This window comes from Anoplolepis gracilipes, chromosome 1 (genome assembly GCF_047496725.1).
Source record: "Anoplolepis gracilipes chromosome 1, ASM4749672v1, whole genome shotgun sequence".
NCBI classification, from domain to species: domain Eukaryota; kingdom Metazoa; phylum Arthropoda; class Insecta; order Hymenoptera; family Formicidae; genus Anoplolepis; species Anoplolepis gracilipes.
In genome coordinates this window covers 19,799,009-19,818,730 of record NC_132970.1, presented here as the reverse complement: position 1 = coordinate 19,818,730, position 19,722 = coordinate 19,799,009, and the positions used below count along the sequence as shown (strand labels likewise).

At 38.8% G+C, this 19,722-nt stretch overlaps 1 protein-coding gene and 1 long non-coding RNA gene across 7 annotated transcripts in view; one reads left to right on the top strand and one right to left on the bottom strand.

Moving 5' to 3' along the window:
* The window catches only part of Dll (homeotic protein distal-less), a 90,332-nt gene that overhangs the window by 20,937 nt on the left and 49,673 nt on the right, over positions 1-19,722 (bottom strand). The gene's annotated exons all lie outside the window — the stretch shown is intronic.
* On the top strand, positions 2,777-13,230 carry LOC140668543 (uncharacterized). The gene is made up of 2 exons (XR_012047193.1): positions 2,777-9,662; positions 9,817-13,230. It is a non-coding gene; the product is annotated as an uncharacterized lncRNA (long non-coding RNA).

Below are 19,722 nucleotides of genomic sequence, written 5' to 3'. Positions count from 1 at the left end.
ATGAGGCGACTTTCGACGGCGAGGTGGGACACAATGCGAGTGTATCGATTTATCTCTCGAAACACACAACAATTAGAGTGGCTCCTGCGCGAAATATCTACGGTATTCCTGAACACGTAGTCCTCGTCGCGCGATAAAATCGTTGCGCCGCGCCAAGAGTTTCGCTTCGGCGAACGCCTCGCGCTTCGAATCGCACCTGGCGCGAGTTAGCAGGTTGCCGAGCGGCTGCAGAACCGATCGGTACTGCAAAATATTGCGGAAGAATTGATATACACCGCTATGTACATAAATCATAAAAGTGGGAAATAATAGACCGCGTATAAATCTTCAACTGCAACATAAGCAGGAAAATTAATAGAGAGAATCTGTCCTATATGCGTATAATTTCATAAAAAATTAATTTAAAGGTGAGTAGTAGCAACACCTTTGAATAATGAAGAATTTATCAATCGAGAATAATTTCTTTCTCTCTCTCTCTCTCTCTCTCTCTCCAAATTCTAAATCATACTTTTTATATAACACCTTAAAATATTCCCGTAGCTCCCAAATCTCAACCGCTTGTATCATCTTTATGCCATGTTCTTATCCGCTTTTCACATCTGATCTCCGTAACGGTCCCGACATACGTCCACTTCCACATCTTTGTCGCTAATGCGATCGCGCTGCGGAAGAGGAAACGCAAGCGTTCCGCCGAGCGGGTCGATATCTCAATCTCGCCTGTTGTTGTTTTTTTTTTTTTTTTTTTCGTGCACGGCTCGCGAATGTAGCCGCGTCTGTGCTCAAGAGAGCAGGCCGTCCTTTATGCGTGTATTTTACGAGTTAGGCCGGGTCGTTTGTCGCCGAGTAAACTAACCGAGTGCGCTGTACATGGCACGCAATGTGTGCCGCCAAGTTACCGATTTCCGTAAAAGTCTAGAAACGCTCTTGCGAACGCGGCCGAGCGCGAAGCCGCCTTCTGCCGATCACCTAAATGGACCGTAGCGCGCTCTTCTACGAAAGCAAAACGCAACGATGCATCGTGCGTCGTGCACGCGGACGGGTTGCGCTTAAGGCGAGTCCTTTACATCTTAATCCGTGCACGTGCAGCTAGAAGCGCGGCCGTGCGCCTACCGCGAGACCGGGCCTAGCGCGAACGAACAGGTGTGAGACGCGCCGCAAGGAAACGGCGGAACTAATGTTACTGCGAAACGTTTAGTGTGCGCATATATATTCGCGCCTATTCATTATCGTGTACCGGTCTTCTAAAAATAGTTCTTTATATATTTATATAATTTTATATGCGTTATCTAATGTACATCATATAAAAATTATATGTATATTATGTAATTTTTTAAATACATGTATATTATGTACATAGGGTAAACTAGAGTATGGCCATAGGCTGTATTATGTAATTTTTTCAATAATCGCTACATAGTGCGCCTTTTTAGTCATTATCAAAGATAATCGATATTTGCAGTAATTTATGTGAATACATTGTTCGAAATAACGATATTGTGAATCTTATATCATATTTTTACTTTTGACTACCTGCAAAGTTTTTCATTTGTCCACTAAAAACTGTTACAACGTCGAATAAATTACAGTTAAGCTGTCGTAATCGATGTTAGACATATTATAAAGACAATTATAAGTAAATTGTTATGTGACCTATAATTTTTATTTTCGTTTTCACTATTTTTTTATAAATATTATGGCCATCTTTCCGTCATTATGGTCATTTTTATTTTGATAATATAAAAATTTCTATTGAATATTTATAACCTAACCCTTTTAATTTCGACAATATTACGTAATTTAAGCTTCAGTGAAAATAACATGCCAAGCACTATTAAAAAATAACAAAGATAAAAGTATGTTTTTTGCATTTTAAAAAACTATGGCCATCTTACCCGAGTTTACTCTATTATGTACGTATTACGTATGTATATGCCATATATTTTATATAATTTTATTTTAAAAATTAAAAATATTTTAGATTATACTCTTTCTCTCTCTTTTTAAAATAAAACTTTTAGTAAAATAAGTCTCTGCGTAACATAATAATTAAGACTATCGGGAAACTCAATATCGAAAACAAAAATGAATAATGACCTTCACAAATAATAGTGAAAATTTCTTAACGAACTTTGCACCTCCGTTTGTCAGAAAAGATCCTGCGCGAAATTATACCACCGCAACCGGATGCGAGATTGTCAAAGCATATTAAATCATTATTATTAGCTCTGTGTGTGTGTGTGTGTGTGTGTCGCGAATAAAAATTCCGCGATGATCAATCCTCGCGCACGTTCAAAGCGCCATTAAATCATAAAAGAACGAAAAATAAAGGAGAGATAGAGTTTCTAACGTTTCCCAAGCCGGAAGAGCAAATCGTCATCGACAGCGAAAGATTTATCTGCAATAGAAAATCGCGCGCGTCGAACTGTTTCTAATACGCACTGGCCACGTATGCAAATGCATGCAAAAAGCGGTAGTAGCAGCAGCAGCGGTAGATCGACGTGTGTTTACAGCAGTACGTTATAAGAAAACGGGCGGAAACTCGGCGAGCGAGTGACATCGCGCTGCGCTACCATGAGGCCGCAGGATGATGAAGTAGATTCCCTTCTTCATATATGGCGAGGATGTGCGTTATATCACGCTCATATACGACCGCCGTCGCACGCATCGACGCGCCTGCACGCGCACCGCTAAGTCGTAAATGTGTGACGCATCGCGAGATAAAGTCTTATCTCGCCGACACGCCGTATAGTGCTCGCGCGCTCGCGTGGGATTCGCGATCTCACCGCCGGGAAATCCCGACGATCATTAGCATACGCCGCTACATGGAACGTTTCCATTCGATCGCGAAGATCACGATATACTAACCCGGTTTGCGCGAGTCGCTCGATCGATGAAAACGGCCGGCCGGAAGTTGCCGTGTGTTCTGTTCTGTTCTCTTCTCTTCTGTTGTGTTGTGTTGTGTTATGTTGTGGCTGCGGGAATTTACATTTTACACAAATGTCGACATAATGCTTCGAGGATAAATTTACTAGGTTCTAGGAGTCACTGGGAATACACATTTCGCGCGCAAAATAATTGAAGCAGCGTAGAGAAGTAGATAGGTAGAGATTATCTGAATGCAGAACAATGTACCTACGCGTGTGTAGATTATATTTCGCGCTAAAGCGCGAAATTAAGTTAGAGTTCGGCGAGATGCGACACGACGCCATAAAGCTATAAAATGATGATGAAGCAAAAATTCGCGTGCAACGTGCTGCGGTTTCACGTGGAAGATCTTACGGTTAGATGATGAAACGGTACATTGTGTTGGACGTTGTATGTACCGCTGCACTTTCCGAGATACATCCTCGGTATATAACCGCTGGATATATTCGCGTTCGACACAGCTTTCAGCAAGCGTTCTTTCTTATAAACCTGTGTCCCGTATTTTTGGTCTTAACGCTTTGACAGATGTGCAGGCGAAAAAAAAAGAAAAAGAAAAAAAATAACGCATCGTGGTCGTACATACATCATGCGCTTCCGCATTCGCGAAGCGATTGATTCTTCTTTTAGAATAAAAAAAAAAAAAAAAAACGCGAAGAATAAAGAGAATTATCACGTTATTCTCATTTTTTTAATGCGAGACGTGAGTTTGTATCAAATTCCTAGTTTTTATATCGATCAACGATTTTTCCTAGACTGCTTAAATTCTATCTGTAAGATTTACAGTATTAAGCATTCCGGGACAAACCCTCGTAGCGTTGCGTTCCCACTGGCATGCACAAATTCCCATCAAGCATGCGCATCCACATGCACGCGTACATATACCTATATACACGCACAATGACGAGGAGCAGGACTCGTGAGCCACAGCCGCATTATCCGAAGTACTCTTCGGCGCATAGCGGGCACATGCAATTTTCGAGCGGGTTCTGCCAGCTGGATGTTGAGGAAAGAAAGAGGCGACGAGGGAGATGCGTGAGGAAGAGGCGGGAGGGAGAGGAGAGCGTAATTTTACCCCGGTTGCCGGTAATTTCACGCTTTTACTCGGGCAGGTTAGCAAGGCGCAGCTCGTTCTCGTGGAAAATGTCGTACCCGTTCGCGAGTTCTCCTCTCCATCACTATCCCCCTTTCCCCCGCGGCCTTTTCCGCATCGTCCTCGCTTTAAAGGCCTGCTAGTTCACGAAAACGCAGACGGTGCCGATAGATAGTTACGGGACATGAGTTTCTCGCTCGTTCGGGATTTTATCACCCTAGAAATCTTCCGGTGTATATATACGTGCGTGTGTACGTGCGTACGTGCGTGCGAGCAAACTTATCGTCGGTCTAGATTCACGACTGTTCATTTATTAGTGAGCGCGCGTTTGTGATTTATCGTGAACGCACGCGTGAACTCTCGAGGATTAAGCAATCCGATCCTTAACGTTGGCGGTTGAATGGATGCGAGTGTTAAACGGGGGTTATCGCAGCTGTCATAATTATGGTGACCTATAAATTCATAAGAAGCTGCGTAGGCCTTACGGCATTGTTCACAATTTCAGTTGTATCAAGTTTTTCTTTTTTTTTTTTTTTTTTTCTTGCGTTAATTTAAACTATGACCAAGATTGTGTAGAAGGAAGGGATCAAATTTTTCTGATTTCTGTCGATTAAGATAGACACTGTTAATGTATTGTAAGGATTGTTGAAAGGAACGTATCTAAATATTTGCACTTATTAATAACGATCCGCATATTCATTGCGGATTATTACATGGAAATCATTATACGGGAATCGCTGTAATCACCTCATTCTAAATTCCGCCCTTTCTTCCCGGTAAAATATTCCCCCTGTATAAATAACATCGTGAAGATAATTAAAACTGGTTTTGTTACTTATGCATACATAAATTCCACGCTTTGCGCTTTTTGTTTTGCGAAAGAGGAAGCTTATAAAATCACACCAATCATGAAGCTGATTTGTATTTACTCGCGCGCGATGCATACGATCATATTGCTGAGAAAGAAAAAGTAGCGTTTGAATTCGCTATTATCGTTAGATTGCTATTAATACTGCCTCCTCAAGGCAAGAATATTAGTTTGATATTAATACTTGAAAGAGATAGCATCGAATAGCGATTTTTTAGCGGAAAGATAAACATTAGATCTCAAATGAATAAATAATCTTGCTTGCAAATTATTAATTTATAAGATTAAATATCAATTGTTTCACAAGCTCATATAAACACACATTATATAAAAGTATCTATGTACACACATTTTCGATATCAAATAATAAAAAAATATCAACAATTTTTTTAAATGGTACATTTTGTATTATTCGATGTAATCATAGAAAGATATCTTATTAAAATAAAGCATTTCTAATGCATGCAGTAGCGCAACCGTGCACGTGCTCATACAAGAGAGGAGGATTCCAGAATCAGCATCGACTGTTCGCTCCTTAGGGGCTCGACTAGAAGAAGCGATCGTTCATAAGGAGCACCGAGCGATCGTTGATAAGCGCGTAGATGCGCCCCGAGGAGTAGGCGTAATAAATTGTTTGCTGATTCTATTGAGCCTACACGAGATGGTAACAATAGCGAGAGAGAAAGAGAGAAGGTAAGGAACGAATGAATAATCGTTCAAGAGGCGCCAGACGGATTGTCGTTGACTTCTTTCGACTAACTTAGGGGGCGAATTTAAATGCTCACAATATCTTTGATGTACGCTGGGCTCTTTCTAAGCTACATTGTATTTCGTGCAATTACACCCAAATAACTTTGAATGATTTTTATAGGTAAGTAATTCAGTGATATAACCATAGTTTCTTCAAAAATAGTTTTTAGATTAATAAAAAGATATCGAAATTTTTCGTTACGATATCTTTTGTTACATAAATTTCTTTAATCAATTAATTTTAGTTTTACATAATTTTGGTAGCGATTCAAAATAAAGAAATAAATTAAAAATTAAGATAACAAAAAATTATGAGTGGTCATTTTATCTGGCAAGTGTGTCAGAGATGCCAGGCCAGGTCAGTTCTAATAAGCTTCATCTTTTTCCCTTGTATCCTGCATTTTCTTTTTCATTTCTTTTGTCATCTTTAGCCTTTTTCTAATTGCTGTGCAAACTTGTAAGCAATGAATCTAAGATTATGTCTTGTTAAAGAAAATCCTATAATCTGCATTTTTATTATATGGCTCACAAGTCGTCTTTCGTTTTTTTTTTTTTTTTATTAAATGTGCATCCGGAGCCTAAACTTTTTTTGACAACTTATTTTGTTTTTAAAGTCTTTACTGTTTTTCTTGACACACTGTATATGAGAACAACACGATAAATAGACATATTTTCATTTGATTGCTTCTAAAGCACTTATCAATTATTCAGTTTTCATACTTTTTGTACAGCTACGTGAACGGATTTAGGCATGTGAAAATAAAAATAAATTCGAAATCATCAGTTAATCACAAAAAAATCCTAAAAAGTTATAGCAATATAATCCTTAAAAAAAATTGACTATATTATTCGATTTTATAGATAAGATGGTCATCCAAACAAAAACATCAATATATGGATGACAAATATAATTTTTTGAAGTTAGAATGTTAACTATTTTAAGAATTTATTTTTTTTAGAATGTTACTAGAGAGCAACTAGTAATTATATTACTTTATCAAATAAATATAAAAAAAAAACAGAAAAACAACTCCAAAAAGTAACTAAAAGTAACTAAAAGTAATTGAACAGCACGAAAAAAGACTTATTTAACTTTTAATTGCAAAAACTCATTTTTTAATTTTTTATTGCACAATAAACACGCTCGCTCTCTTTGAGGAGTCGGCCGGAAATTATGTACACGAGATGTTATTTAGAGGATGACTGAAATATTACGATCGGTCATCTTATTGTTAGATGACGGGCTATATCACTCTGAATTACCCTATCGCTGAAATAATCGTGGAGCTCGTGATGAATGTCAAGAAATCAATTGGATACAAACCAAACTAGTATACAACACATATCGGAAGATTAATTTATTTCGCGGCACGACTGATTACACATAAAGTAACTTTCACCGATCGGCACGTTTCGATCTTACTTCGTGCAACTTTGTTCTATACATCGATAACGCACTGTAATGACGGTTATATATCCCGTGACTAATTTCGTAGCAATCAGTTGCATTGGTGTCCGCCGCAGTCGCAAGATTGTGAAAGAAAAACAAGATTTTTTATACTTGTTATAAACAGGATACGAATATGTTCGGATTTCAACATGTCGAATCTTTTTACTTCGTCTATGTCAATTATATTTATATGGAGCGGCAACGCGGTTACTCCCAGTTTCCTTGATTTAGTTTTTCTATCGTCTTTTTTTTTTAATCTCTGCAATTGATCTTTGACGGTGATACGTGTGTGCATTTGTACAGCTTCAAAGACGTGAATGTATCACGATAACAGATGTTTTATCCTTCTTACTTTACAAACATTTTTCTTGTGCCTCGATCGCCAATGCTTTCCACGTAGCAAATCATAAATTTTATAACACAAACTATTAACAGGTTATTACATTTCACTTTATTTCAAATTAGTGGTTTTATAATGCATTAAATGTACGAAATTATCAGGAGAGAAATTTAATTGAATATTACAACTTCACATATAGTATAACAGAATATTTATATTAAATTCTTTATAAATTTTAACTTGATTGTAAGTCATTTCGATATAACAACAACCAATGTAGCACGTTTATTTAATGGTAATTCAAAAGCGGAAACAAATGATTAAAAATTTCTATAAGGGGATTTTTTTTCTTCGAATATAGGCGATAGCATCGAACACTACAAAGTGTTAAAATCATTAAGCGCATGTTTTTATCATATTAATCTTGCAATCTCATCGAGCGGATTAAAACATATGTAAGAGTTGAGTTAATAATCCGTGTGAGAGGGAATCCCGATCTGGAAAATTGTTTTTCCGCGAAAATCGATTAGACACCGCGATAGTGCCACGTCTTTCGTCATCCGCAAACATCTCCGGGTCCGCTTATTATATCACGGTTTTTATATTCCGTGAGTGAATCATTATTAGCAAGTATCAAAAGGACAGCGCCGATATACATATACATATGTGCGTGTGTGTGTGTGTGTGTTTGTGTGTGTGGGGTGATGTTTTTAGGAGCTAGGCGAGATCGGTTATCTTCGGCATCTCGCACGCTGTGCGTCTCACGTGAGACCATTGTCTCGCGTTTTCGCGGCAAGGTGAGGTGGTTGCGCAACGCACACACGGAGAACGAAGGGAAACGGAGATGGTATCGCGAGCCATACCGCGATTCCGACCTAAGTATGACTAAGCAACCGCACGTCCCGCTTTTAGACAACATGTCCCATCGCCTATTTGATCTTCGAAACTTAATGTTTTTTTTTTAACGATCGACGTGCATTCGTAGTTGGATATCAATTAATCTTGGTTGTGAAATTAATTTCTAACTCGACTTTCTTTCAATTAGAAAAAAATGTATGTTTTCATTCTGTGTGGTAGTTTTTCTTTTAACGAAATACATTCTGCAATTCCGCTTTTGGAATTTAAGAACTTAATTGTCATAATTTTATGTACGTACTAACTCACACACTGTCTGCTTCACCGATAATTTCCGATGGTGGACTAACGCGAAACGATTTTTCGGCCAACGTGAGAGAACTCGATTTATAGATGTCCCATACAAATGTCGCGCATAAATCACTGGTGAGCGAGTAATGCGGGAAAAGTGGAACGCGTCGCGTAGATGCGAACCTTCAACGACCGGTGAGAGTCGATTTACAGTCGCAATGACATTTTGCTAACTTTAAAAAGTCGATTGTTCCGGGATGCTCGATCAGTGCATTCTGGATGAAAAGCGTTCGATTTATTTAATAAACCTTTCATGAGACTGACAATGAGTCGCTCGCCGACTAAATACGATAATTATGACAGTCCAACAGAACGATTTCTTTCATTCTTATTTGAACAATTAGAATTGTTATTATTGCAAATATAAGTCGTATTTACATATTTAAAATACGAAATGTACATTCCTTAATTTATACAATGAACAATGTAAAGACGAATGCTATTTAGCCACGGTAAAGGTAATAATAAATAGAATAAGAAAATTGTTTTCTATTTACTTATCTTGAAAAGCTAACAATTTCAGCTCTTGCTTCTTGAAACGTTTGTCTTACCTGTAACAAAAGAAAAAAGCATTCTTTAGTTATTACGCATTAAGCACTTATGTAATCTAATATTTTTTTGTAAAAATCACATAACTTGAGCTCAATTTATTTCGTTTAGAGAGACCGCGATAGTAGGCCGGTATAGTTAAGGCTTAATCGGAAAATTGGTCTGTTTAAAGCGCACCACGCATGGCGCGTGAGTACGTTTTAATTACCACTTCACGTAGCGCGAACATCCCGGTGCTTATTAAATGTACTCTTAAAGGCACGGTTTTCGCACAAGACAATACACTATGTGACCTTAGGAAGCTCGACATTGTTTTCCCGGCGCCTTTCAAGGCGCATGCTCATTAATCTCGATCGGTGAGTCAGCCTCTAGAAGAACTTTCATCGAGGCGTGGGCCTAAGAAGATCTACCAAGTGATCTATTCTTCAGCGTGCAATATTTCGCTAACACGCGAGTCACCGACGCCATACATGGCAACGTCACGGCGAGTATTTCCAATTGTAATCCCTATCGCAATATTATTTGATCAACGATTAATAATATGTGTGACTAAATAAAGAAAATTCATAAATAAATAATCGCGCGTGAATACTTTGCTATTTGCGATGTACTTTAACTCTATACTTTATATACCGTAGGTAAATGGAGATGAATGGAGAGAGTCAAAGGCTGCACGTGGAGGAAAATTTGTCATTCATTAATCAAAGACCAATTAATCACGGAGCTCAATTATAGAACGTGTGCGTCGCGACGCGGGTCCTCCAGGCGCGGCATGCGACCGTGAGGGGAAAGTCGTTAAAAGGTGGTGGTTGGGAAACGGTTAATAGGACAAATTACGCTAATAAAAGGTAACAACGTCAGCCGTTTTCACGGTAGAATAACAATGCCGCAGGCCTCGCAGGTCCATTTGAATATTTCCCTAATGCCGCCGGTCTGGTGGGCCGGCGGGACGGACATGCGCGCGCTTTTTCGTACGCATCAATGCCCGTAGGTCTGTCCGTTCGTCGTCTGTCGTCCGGAAGGGTAGGCCCTCGAAACTATTTCAAAACGCAGTTAGTTACCCGAGGGAGGCGGGCCGGCATGTCGGCATTAAATTCGTTCTGCCATCCTGATCAGGTATTCGTCTGTATGTTGCCGCGCAAAATTTATCGTTCTTGCTTGAAGCATTTTTATCCGCTACCATCGCTGTCATTTTTCCGCCCTCGTCTGTATCGTACTTTTAACGTTACGCTCCTTTGACTTTTATTCCCAAATACACGGCCTTAAATTGACACTCTTTCTCTCTCTCTCTCTCTCTCTCTCTCTCTGTTTCACGTTTATATAATTTATGTTTATATAGTCTTTCTAAAAGATAATTATTTTATAGCAATACTCGCAAAATTGATCATAATATGTATAAATTTAATATCAAAATTCTTCTAATAAATTGAATTAAAATTACATTACATATTAAATTGATTGGAATACTACCAGCAGAAAAGAAAAACATTTTTCGTCGCGCACCATATTTTTTTGTCACAAAGAAGCGCTTCGATTCTGAACGGTATTGGACGGGGATCGATAGCTGACGGTCGAGGGGATTCCCCGAATACGAGGCTCTGCTGAAAGCTTAATTTTACCGTGACACAGGAGTATCGGGTGCCGGCCAATCGGAGCGTGGAGGGATGACGCGGTAGAAAAAACGAGGACATGACCAATGAAGCTGTACGATCGTCGGGGAGCAACCAGTCGATAGGCTGTAACTTTCACGCTTTTTAACACTCGAGAATCCACACGATGGTATAACAAAAAATGGCCCATAAATCGAGCGCATGCAAATTGTCTGCGGAAACACATCTAAACACGTTTCATATTTACAGACATTCTTATGTTGATGTAAACATTTAGCAAAGTGCACTTTCAATATTTCACAATCTAATGTCTTGTCATTCTTATAATCCTTAACGGACGCGACACTTTCTACGAGTGTGATGTTTGTTTTTCCATCTCAAGCATCACAACTTTTTCGCAATTCCTAATAGCAATCTTAATAGCAAATTGCGCAACAGTAGTGATGGCTTAAAACTATATCCATGCAACGAGAGATGCGATAATTTTTGAAGCACGAGATAAAGTAGTAATCTAAATTTCGCCTAAATTTCGTTTTAAATAAATTTTCGAATACATCTGAAACAGATGATTTTGACATCGCGACACTGTCGGCATTTGAGATAAGACATGCTCAGGCAGAGCATGAGACAAATCTGACACAACAATGTATTTCTAAAATATATGATTCTCGGACTATGAATGTAATATCTCACGATTAATTCTGACGATATGCGCAATAAATGCGAAAGACAAATGAGCGGCTTATTTCTAGGCTGCGTTTCACGAGCTGTGTTTAACGATTTGAAGCCTATGACGATTAGGTGTTCGCGTTTTCCCTTTTTTCGGGCAACATAATTAAATGTATATATTTATAATGAATTATGAGGGACATTTTTTACGATCGCATCAAGTTGTAAATTTAAATAATGTATAAAGTGTGTTTTTTTTTCTGAAATCTCATCACCTTCATCGCTAATAACAGTTCAGTAGTTTATATCGAAAGGAAATAGAGATAAATCTATATAATTTCGATACCAATTTTTTGCCATCTTTGGAGCCAAATATATCTTTATATCTTTTTTTCTTTTCTTTCTATGTACTTCAGAAGATTGTATATATGTAAGTAGATTACACGTTTTAGATGACATTTTTGTCTAATAGAGCCGCATAAGCAGAAACTAATTCTCGACATGAGCTAGGTGCGAACGCTTACGGATTAAGCACGCAATTTCCAAGCCCGCGGTCGTTAATTCCATACGGATACGCAGTGAGTGAGGCTCGTTTCAGGCCACTTTTCACAAGCCGCGCCCGCGGACAGCCTGCCTCCGCTACTATAACGGCGATCAGCTGTCTTCCTTCTCCGGTGCAGCTTATGAGCCCCGGGAACGGGGCGGTGCTGCGCTGCGCGTGTTCGAGTTCGTGCGGAGGAGAGAAACTATAAAGTTTGTCCCCGTTGTAACTTGCCGGCCTCGGCAACAAGCAGTAAAGGCACCCTAGATTTCCATACCGCGGTTGTGAAAACGAGCGCGCTTACGCGCGCCCGCGGAACGTAAAATCGTGACACGAAAAGCCGCGCTCGCACGTGGTTCGCATCGCCGTAAAACGTTTTCTGCCTCTCTCCGTAATTTCCCGCGTGTTTTCTCTTTTGTTTCTCCTCTAGCTTCGTTTCGGAATGTCTTTTATGCCTCTCGCGAAGAATTACTCCAATGTGAGAGCACTCCCTACAGTACAAGCAACGCAGTTGTATATGTTTCTTTACGTGATAATCGAAAAAGTGACGATCATTAATGAAGAATTGTACTTGAATTTGATGTTTTTTCATATAAAAAAAAATATAGACTTTCGAAATATATATTTTCTAAAACATTTCAATTTTTTCTTTAATAATGTTTTTTTTTTTTTTTTCATATCATCAAGATTTTAAAAATATTTTTGATCAGGTTTTATGCACCTTAAATATTTACGAATGCAATATTATAACGTTTTTAATAATTTTGCGTTAATAATCTTATAACTATTTAAATCACTAATGTGATAATATGTACAAGCTTCAGCATTCGCAGTTATTTTCTTGTACTTATAGTACTTACGGTACTTATCAATTATCAACATCTTGACCTAAGCAATCGATACCTAATAAACAAAGCGTTATCCTTATCAGCGTAATGATCGATGTAGCGAACAGTCATTACCAAACTATTTCTATCCTTAATCATTTCTATTGACACGGCAATTGAAGTAACTATGGTATCGTCGAACGTTAAAGTATAGTAAAGCAAAACGGAAATTATATGCTTGTCATCGTCATCATCGTTTAGGAAATACAATGCAAAGGAGTCGTGATAAATCTGTCTTACGACACTACTGGAAGTATCAGGAGCACGTAAATGCCGTGATACTTATACATATACACGGTGATCCGGTATATTACGCCTCGCGGCTTCACGGCGATTGCACGGAGCGAGTTCTTTGCTCGCGTTCGCGATCCCTGCCCTTTCCTTTTGCTTCTCACCTTGCCTTTCTTTGACGTTTACCGAAGCAATCCTACTTCCTTTTCCGCGCTTTTTGTCCGTACTGTCCGTGTATTTCGCCACTGATAAATGTACCGTATATAAATGTACACTAATTTTTTTTACACAATCTCTAAGACCTTCTATTTCTTTTTATCTCCATACTTCTCTGTACGCATTCGTCCTTTTTTCATCTTAAATCAGAGCAAGATTTCATAACGTTCGCGAAAGAAATTCCAAAAGCACTCTTGAAACGCTAATAAGTATAAATTATTAGGTACGTTTAAGTGAAACACAAAAGACTTTTATCGGACAACGATCTTAATTTGATTTCAGTTGAATGTATCTAATATTTTTGCCCGCTGTCGCACAAGTTCCTAAAAAAGGAACATTTTTTTTTATCGACACGTAAAGAAAAAACATTATCTCAGAAAAATAAGCTCACGATTAGCACACGCTGATACCCGGTGTTTCCTGCGATGTCTCGACGACGGATGGCGACGCGACTCGAATCAGCGCGATATCAATGAATGCAACCAACTGGACTGTATATGCGAGCGCGTGCGGTTTGCGACGACGACAGATTTTAATCGATAGATCTGCAAATGAGGCGGTCTCATTAGCAAACGGTTGCCCTTACAAATCTGCTAATTATCCGGACAACCAGTCGAGTCGGCGTCTGATCTTCCATACCGCGAACGACACGGAAGAAAAATATACGAATTTTTTTTTTCCGCGGCGATCGCGACGACGCATTCGACGTGCACGTCAACAACGTAGACATTTCGCATATATAGTCATTAACGCGCGATCGTTAACTAGCCGAAATTTTTCATCTAGGAGGGCGGCAGAATTATACAGCAACCAAAGTCGTTTAGAGGATCCTACCATTACGATCTGCAAACATCGGCAGCTCGTTAATCCTTAATTTATGAACTGCGAAGGGCCGTCGGGATGACACCCGTCGCGATTTGTTCCGGCTCGTGGTAAATTTATGAGTTGCGTAATTATCGCCTTAATGGAATTCCGCGCGGTGAAGCATTCGCGTTAATGCCGCGAACGAACGGAAAATTACTAGGATGTATCGCCGTCCTTCCGGTCGTATTCATTTTTGTTCTTTCATGCTTAATGTTATTAACAGTCGTATTACATACATACACATATAAATCATCGCCGTATTTTATTTTGTAGCTAATCAATGTATTATATATTCCTTCAATATGTTATTGAGAGACAAAGAGAGAGAAAAAAGAAAGAGAGACTCAAATCCAATTTTTAAACAGTCCGTTTAGAAAAAGGGTAACATAAATTCTCGATGTAATATCCTGCGCGTAAACAGGATATAATCATAAAGATTCTACGCTATGAAGTCTAACGAGTTGGAGCGAGTCGCGAGAGGAAGGCAAGCGACCTGTTATGTCTGCTGATGTTTGTATCGCCACCGAAGCGACTAGAAAAAGGTAACTCGGCTACCTCGGCGTTATAGTACAAAATCGTATTTTCTGACACACACACACACACACACACACACACACACACACACACACACACACACACTGTTATTCGCAAGATTTGCATTGAATTAAATTATGTAAATTAAATTTTTATATTGTTCGCGTATAATTTTCATAAAGTATAAAATGATAACATCACCGTTTTAACAAGTTGTCATCTTTAAACTTATATGTGGGGTATCAAGTCACCGGATCATTTTTGACTTCTAATACACAAATATATTTGTAGCCTACTGAAAGTTTTTGCTATGGCGATGACTGGAAAACGCCGTTGCGCTACGTGGGCCTCGACATGAAAGTAAGATAGCGATCCGACAACTTTAATTAACTTTGACATTGCCGCTGTAATTATGGGCGTCATTAAAAGCAGGAGCATTGTAATTGAGTTAAGAAAAGCGATTTGTACTGCGAAACAACGGGAAAAAGTCCTGGTTCGTCCTGGCTTTCTGAGATTGCTCGCTTTATTTCCATTTTGTCTCGCGTCTTCCGGAAAGTTTGGTCTTCTAAACTTCTTACAGCCAGCAATAGAATTTATGTTCAAGTTTGTAAGAATGCGTGGTACGATATACAGATTTTTTTACACGAAATAATATATTCCCAAAAATATTACCTCGCTTATCGTAGTATAAGCCATATTCGTCTCTCTATTGCTCGCTTGCAATCGTTCTTTATTTATTTGGACATTTTTTTTTTTTTTTTTTTTTTTTTTTATTTATGCCCACTTGCCGCCTACCACAGGGTATATACATCGTCTGGAATCGTGCACGTCCACCGTTCACGGCGTAGGAAACGCGCATCTTTCAATGCAACACTGCATCTTGATTTGCACCGCACCGCCTCGTCTGACCCTCCACCGCGCCGCCCTCGGAGCACTTTCAGCGTTACCCCGACAATCTGCCTCCGATCTCGCGGGGTCAAGAGGATTATTTTATGAATATGCATAGGGCCGCTACTCTCATACATATACATGGGCGAGTAATTCATAATGGTCCACTCCCCCTCCCGACGTCCGACACGTCCGCATTAATATCTAGTTTACTCTCGCCGTTTCGCCCGGGCGTTCCTCCGCAGGGTGATGGCGGAGGAGGAGAGCGCGCGTTTTAAGTGGCTTGTCGACACTGTATGACAGAAACACGGTTACCGCGGGGCTGATGTAACGTCGTTTTCGGTGTAACGTTCGCTTATGAATAGTTATCGCACGCGAGACGAAGACGGATATCAAAGCAAGCCGCGCGGATGCATACTGGTCATAGCGCAGCGTCCCCGCGTGCATAAAACTTTCCTATAATACCATTGTTATTTTATTAGATTGTTGATAGGGCGGAGTTTCACGATATCGTTTTTCAGATTGCATGTTCCAACAGGAAATCACTCTTGTCGACCGATATCATTTCTAACATCTAACGTGAGTGAAGCATAATAGACGAAGAAATATATGTTTTTTGTTGAAAACATGAATCTTTTTCTGAAATAGCTAATGTCAAAAAATCTATCAAGTTGATTGTTGTGTAATCTACTCAAATGTTCACGAATGTATACATTCATAAACATTACTTGTATATTTTGGTAGTGTGACTTTAGGAAATAATATTAATATATATTTATTGTATATAAATATAATTTATCGCATAGAATTCAGTGTATAAATTAATGCACAATTATGACACTTATCACACACGAGTATAACAAGATTTATTTGCAAAAGCAAAGTTCTTGATTTTGGAAAGTGCTGCAATACAAATTTTCTCTCGTATCAAACGATACAAGTTATCTACATTATTAACTCGAGTTATATGCAATGTGTAAAATAAAATATTATTTTTTAACGTAATAATAATTAGAAGCTTAAATATAATTGTCTATCTGAAATTTTTAATGCCTACTTAAAAATTTTCAGTCTCTCTATAAATATACTCTATGTAAATCATAAAACAGAGAATAAAAGAAGGTTTAGTTAATCGCGACAAGAGTTAATCGAGACACTGTATGTATAATTAACTGAGGCGCGAGTTTCTCGATACTTAGGCAGTCCGATATTAATTTCAACGGATACAACCGCGCTATCGTCGACAAAGTATCCATTTTCCGTAATACTCTTACCGTCTTCCTGCGGTAGTAAACCTGCTGCAATCTCTTTTCCTTCTTCTCTACACCTCCTTACCCCGTTTTCTCGCTTAAACTCGGCAGATTAGCCTCGCTGCGATCCAACCTCCGTAATTTCGCGGACCCGAGGTTGGTAATCTCGCGTGTTCGCGCTAGGGGTGCGTTTCTGGAAAAATCGGCGAACGGCAGCGGTGGGCCAAGAGTTTTTTTTAGCCGGCGGTGGCGTCGGATACCCGTCGTCGTTCATTACGACGAGGAGGATCCGCGCTTTCCGCATCGCATGTATACGTATGTATAACGTGCCCCCGTTAAGTATGTATCGCGCGCGCAAACGAGTTCTCTCTCTACATCCATCCGCCAGGGTAAAATAAATAAATAGCGTTGCGCGGCGCGATGCGGCCTTCTCTCCGCGCGGAATCCCCTTCCCGCCCTTTCCACCTCCCGCTGTCTCCCTCTTCTTTCCCGTGTACCGCGCGCATACCGGGTATTCACATCCGTGAAAACAGGCTTCGTAAATATGCACGTTTTATGCATCAATATCGTGCCCGTACTTCTTCTCCTATCTGTCCCCTCCCCCTCCCCTTTTTTTGCTCCTGCCTCGTCCTGCTCTCCCGTTCTCGTATGTGTTCGTGCGGTGCGGTGCGGCCAGAGGGTGGAGCGGGGCATGTATAATTCAAGAGGCGCACGTAATTCTTAACGATAATAGAATCGATAGTCAGAAGTTCGATCTCATGCAAATAACTACGGGAGGTTTTCTTGCAGCGCTTTTCGACGTTTTGAATTTTCTTGGAAGAGACACCGCTGGTAACATTAATCATCAGAATATCTTGAATGATGATTTTTAATTTACACTTATTAAATGCAAAGTATCCAGCAATCGGTTTACGTTATTGCATTGATGTTTACCTTCCGAAAATATATTTAATAAATGTTAAGAAAGAATGATATATGTATTCAGTGCTATATTAAATATTCCAGCCTCATTATTTTTCCAACAGTGAAAAGTAACGTCAATTTTTTGTACTAGATACAAAAGAATTAATAGACGATATGTTTGATTAACATATTTATAGAAATAGAGTAGTAGTAAAATATTCAACAAATGCAGATATATGTACGCTACGACTGATATTCGAATAATAATAATGCTTCTGCAAGTTGCATTTAGAATAAAAAGTATTACTCTGATATTAATTGTTATCTCATGCATTAAATGCAACTTTGTAAAGTTCAAGTATCTTATTAGATAGATTACATCAATCACAGAACGGTATAATTAATACCACGAAATAAAATGTAATAATAATGTCTTAAATGACAATGTTTTGAGTATAACTTAATGTTTAATTCTATTATCAAAATAATGTTGACTGGTTAGTAGGTATTATGTACCAAAGATCAACATATATACCCAACAAGATACGCTTCTTACATTTGTCGTCATAATTGAATTCATGTTTAACACATTGAAATAACGTGTTATTTTTAGAGAAAATTAACGAGATTTTTTTATAATAAAAGCGCATCATTTCTTAGGGTTTTTACAAGATTCGAATTGTAATATATGTATATATTTAGCTATTAATATTGATACGATGCAAATGAGACGCACTTTGCGTTATAAATCTTTATGTAATGGTTTTGATATGAACCATCGTTACCCACAGGACGAGCGTTGATTCATGCGTGCAAGTTGCGTGGCTAAACCCGCAACTGATATTTTCACGGAAATTTGCGAAGACGAAAAGTGCGGGTATCAGCCGGCACTGCCGATGAAAAGCGCCGATAAATATAGTTGCACATCCGCTGTGACACCGATCGGCGTCCATTGTCTGATTCGCTTCTAATTCGTGTAGAATTTAATGTAATATCGACCGTTTAAATCGTGATATTTATACATACCGCGACAAAAAGTAGATATATTATCATTTTAATAACAGCACGATTAAACTGAAAAACATAATGGTTTTTGATATACCTTGTATATATGAAACTGTAATCGCCCCGGCAGCTTCATTAGAAATTTCGCGCAAGTAACGTTTTACTCGTTAGGTCTTTAAAAGCTGCCTGTCGCAATTTAAATTTCTTATTTCGTCTGGAAAACGAAGACGACGAGGTAGATGAAACTTTGGAACGTCAGGTGGATCACTACGAGCCAAGCTCCTACGAACGCAAAGTTTCATTCTCTCGCAGGGGGAGAGAGAGAGGAAATAATTTTCAACGCGTCCTTGAGGAAGGGAGCATTTGTCCTCCCACCCGCCGACGGGCCCTTAATGGGTTTTTAGTCGGGACCGTAAAACGCATTAAAACTTGTACCGATGACGAAGGAGGAGGTCCCTCCTTGCCAAAAATCAGGCTGTGCATCAAGACTCTCCCCGATAAATTCGCGCAGCACAGTGGTACTTAACGCACTTGACTTGCCTGACGAGGAATCACAAATTTTCTCTTTACATTAATTGCCTCGGCGCCGACGTATTGCTTTTCTTCAAGCTTTAATATGATTATTTCATATAGCACGCAGTTTACGTGCATTCTCTACAAATTATATTTATTGTTAAATAACACATGTATGTATATGTAAATTGCATATGTATAGGTATACATATTTACATATTCTACGACAAGACATTTTGAATAAATGATGGATGAATTAAAAAACATATGTAGATGAACGAATCTCATGAGAAGAATTCTTGAAAAAAAAAGAATATTAAATTTTACTGTTATTATTTGAGTAGCAAAAAATTTAATCGATTGCATATGTAACAAGAGATAGCTTATGACATAAGTGAAAAATATTAATTTATGCTTTCAATTAAATATTTCC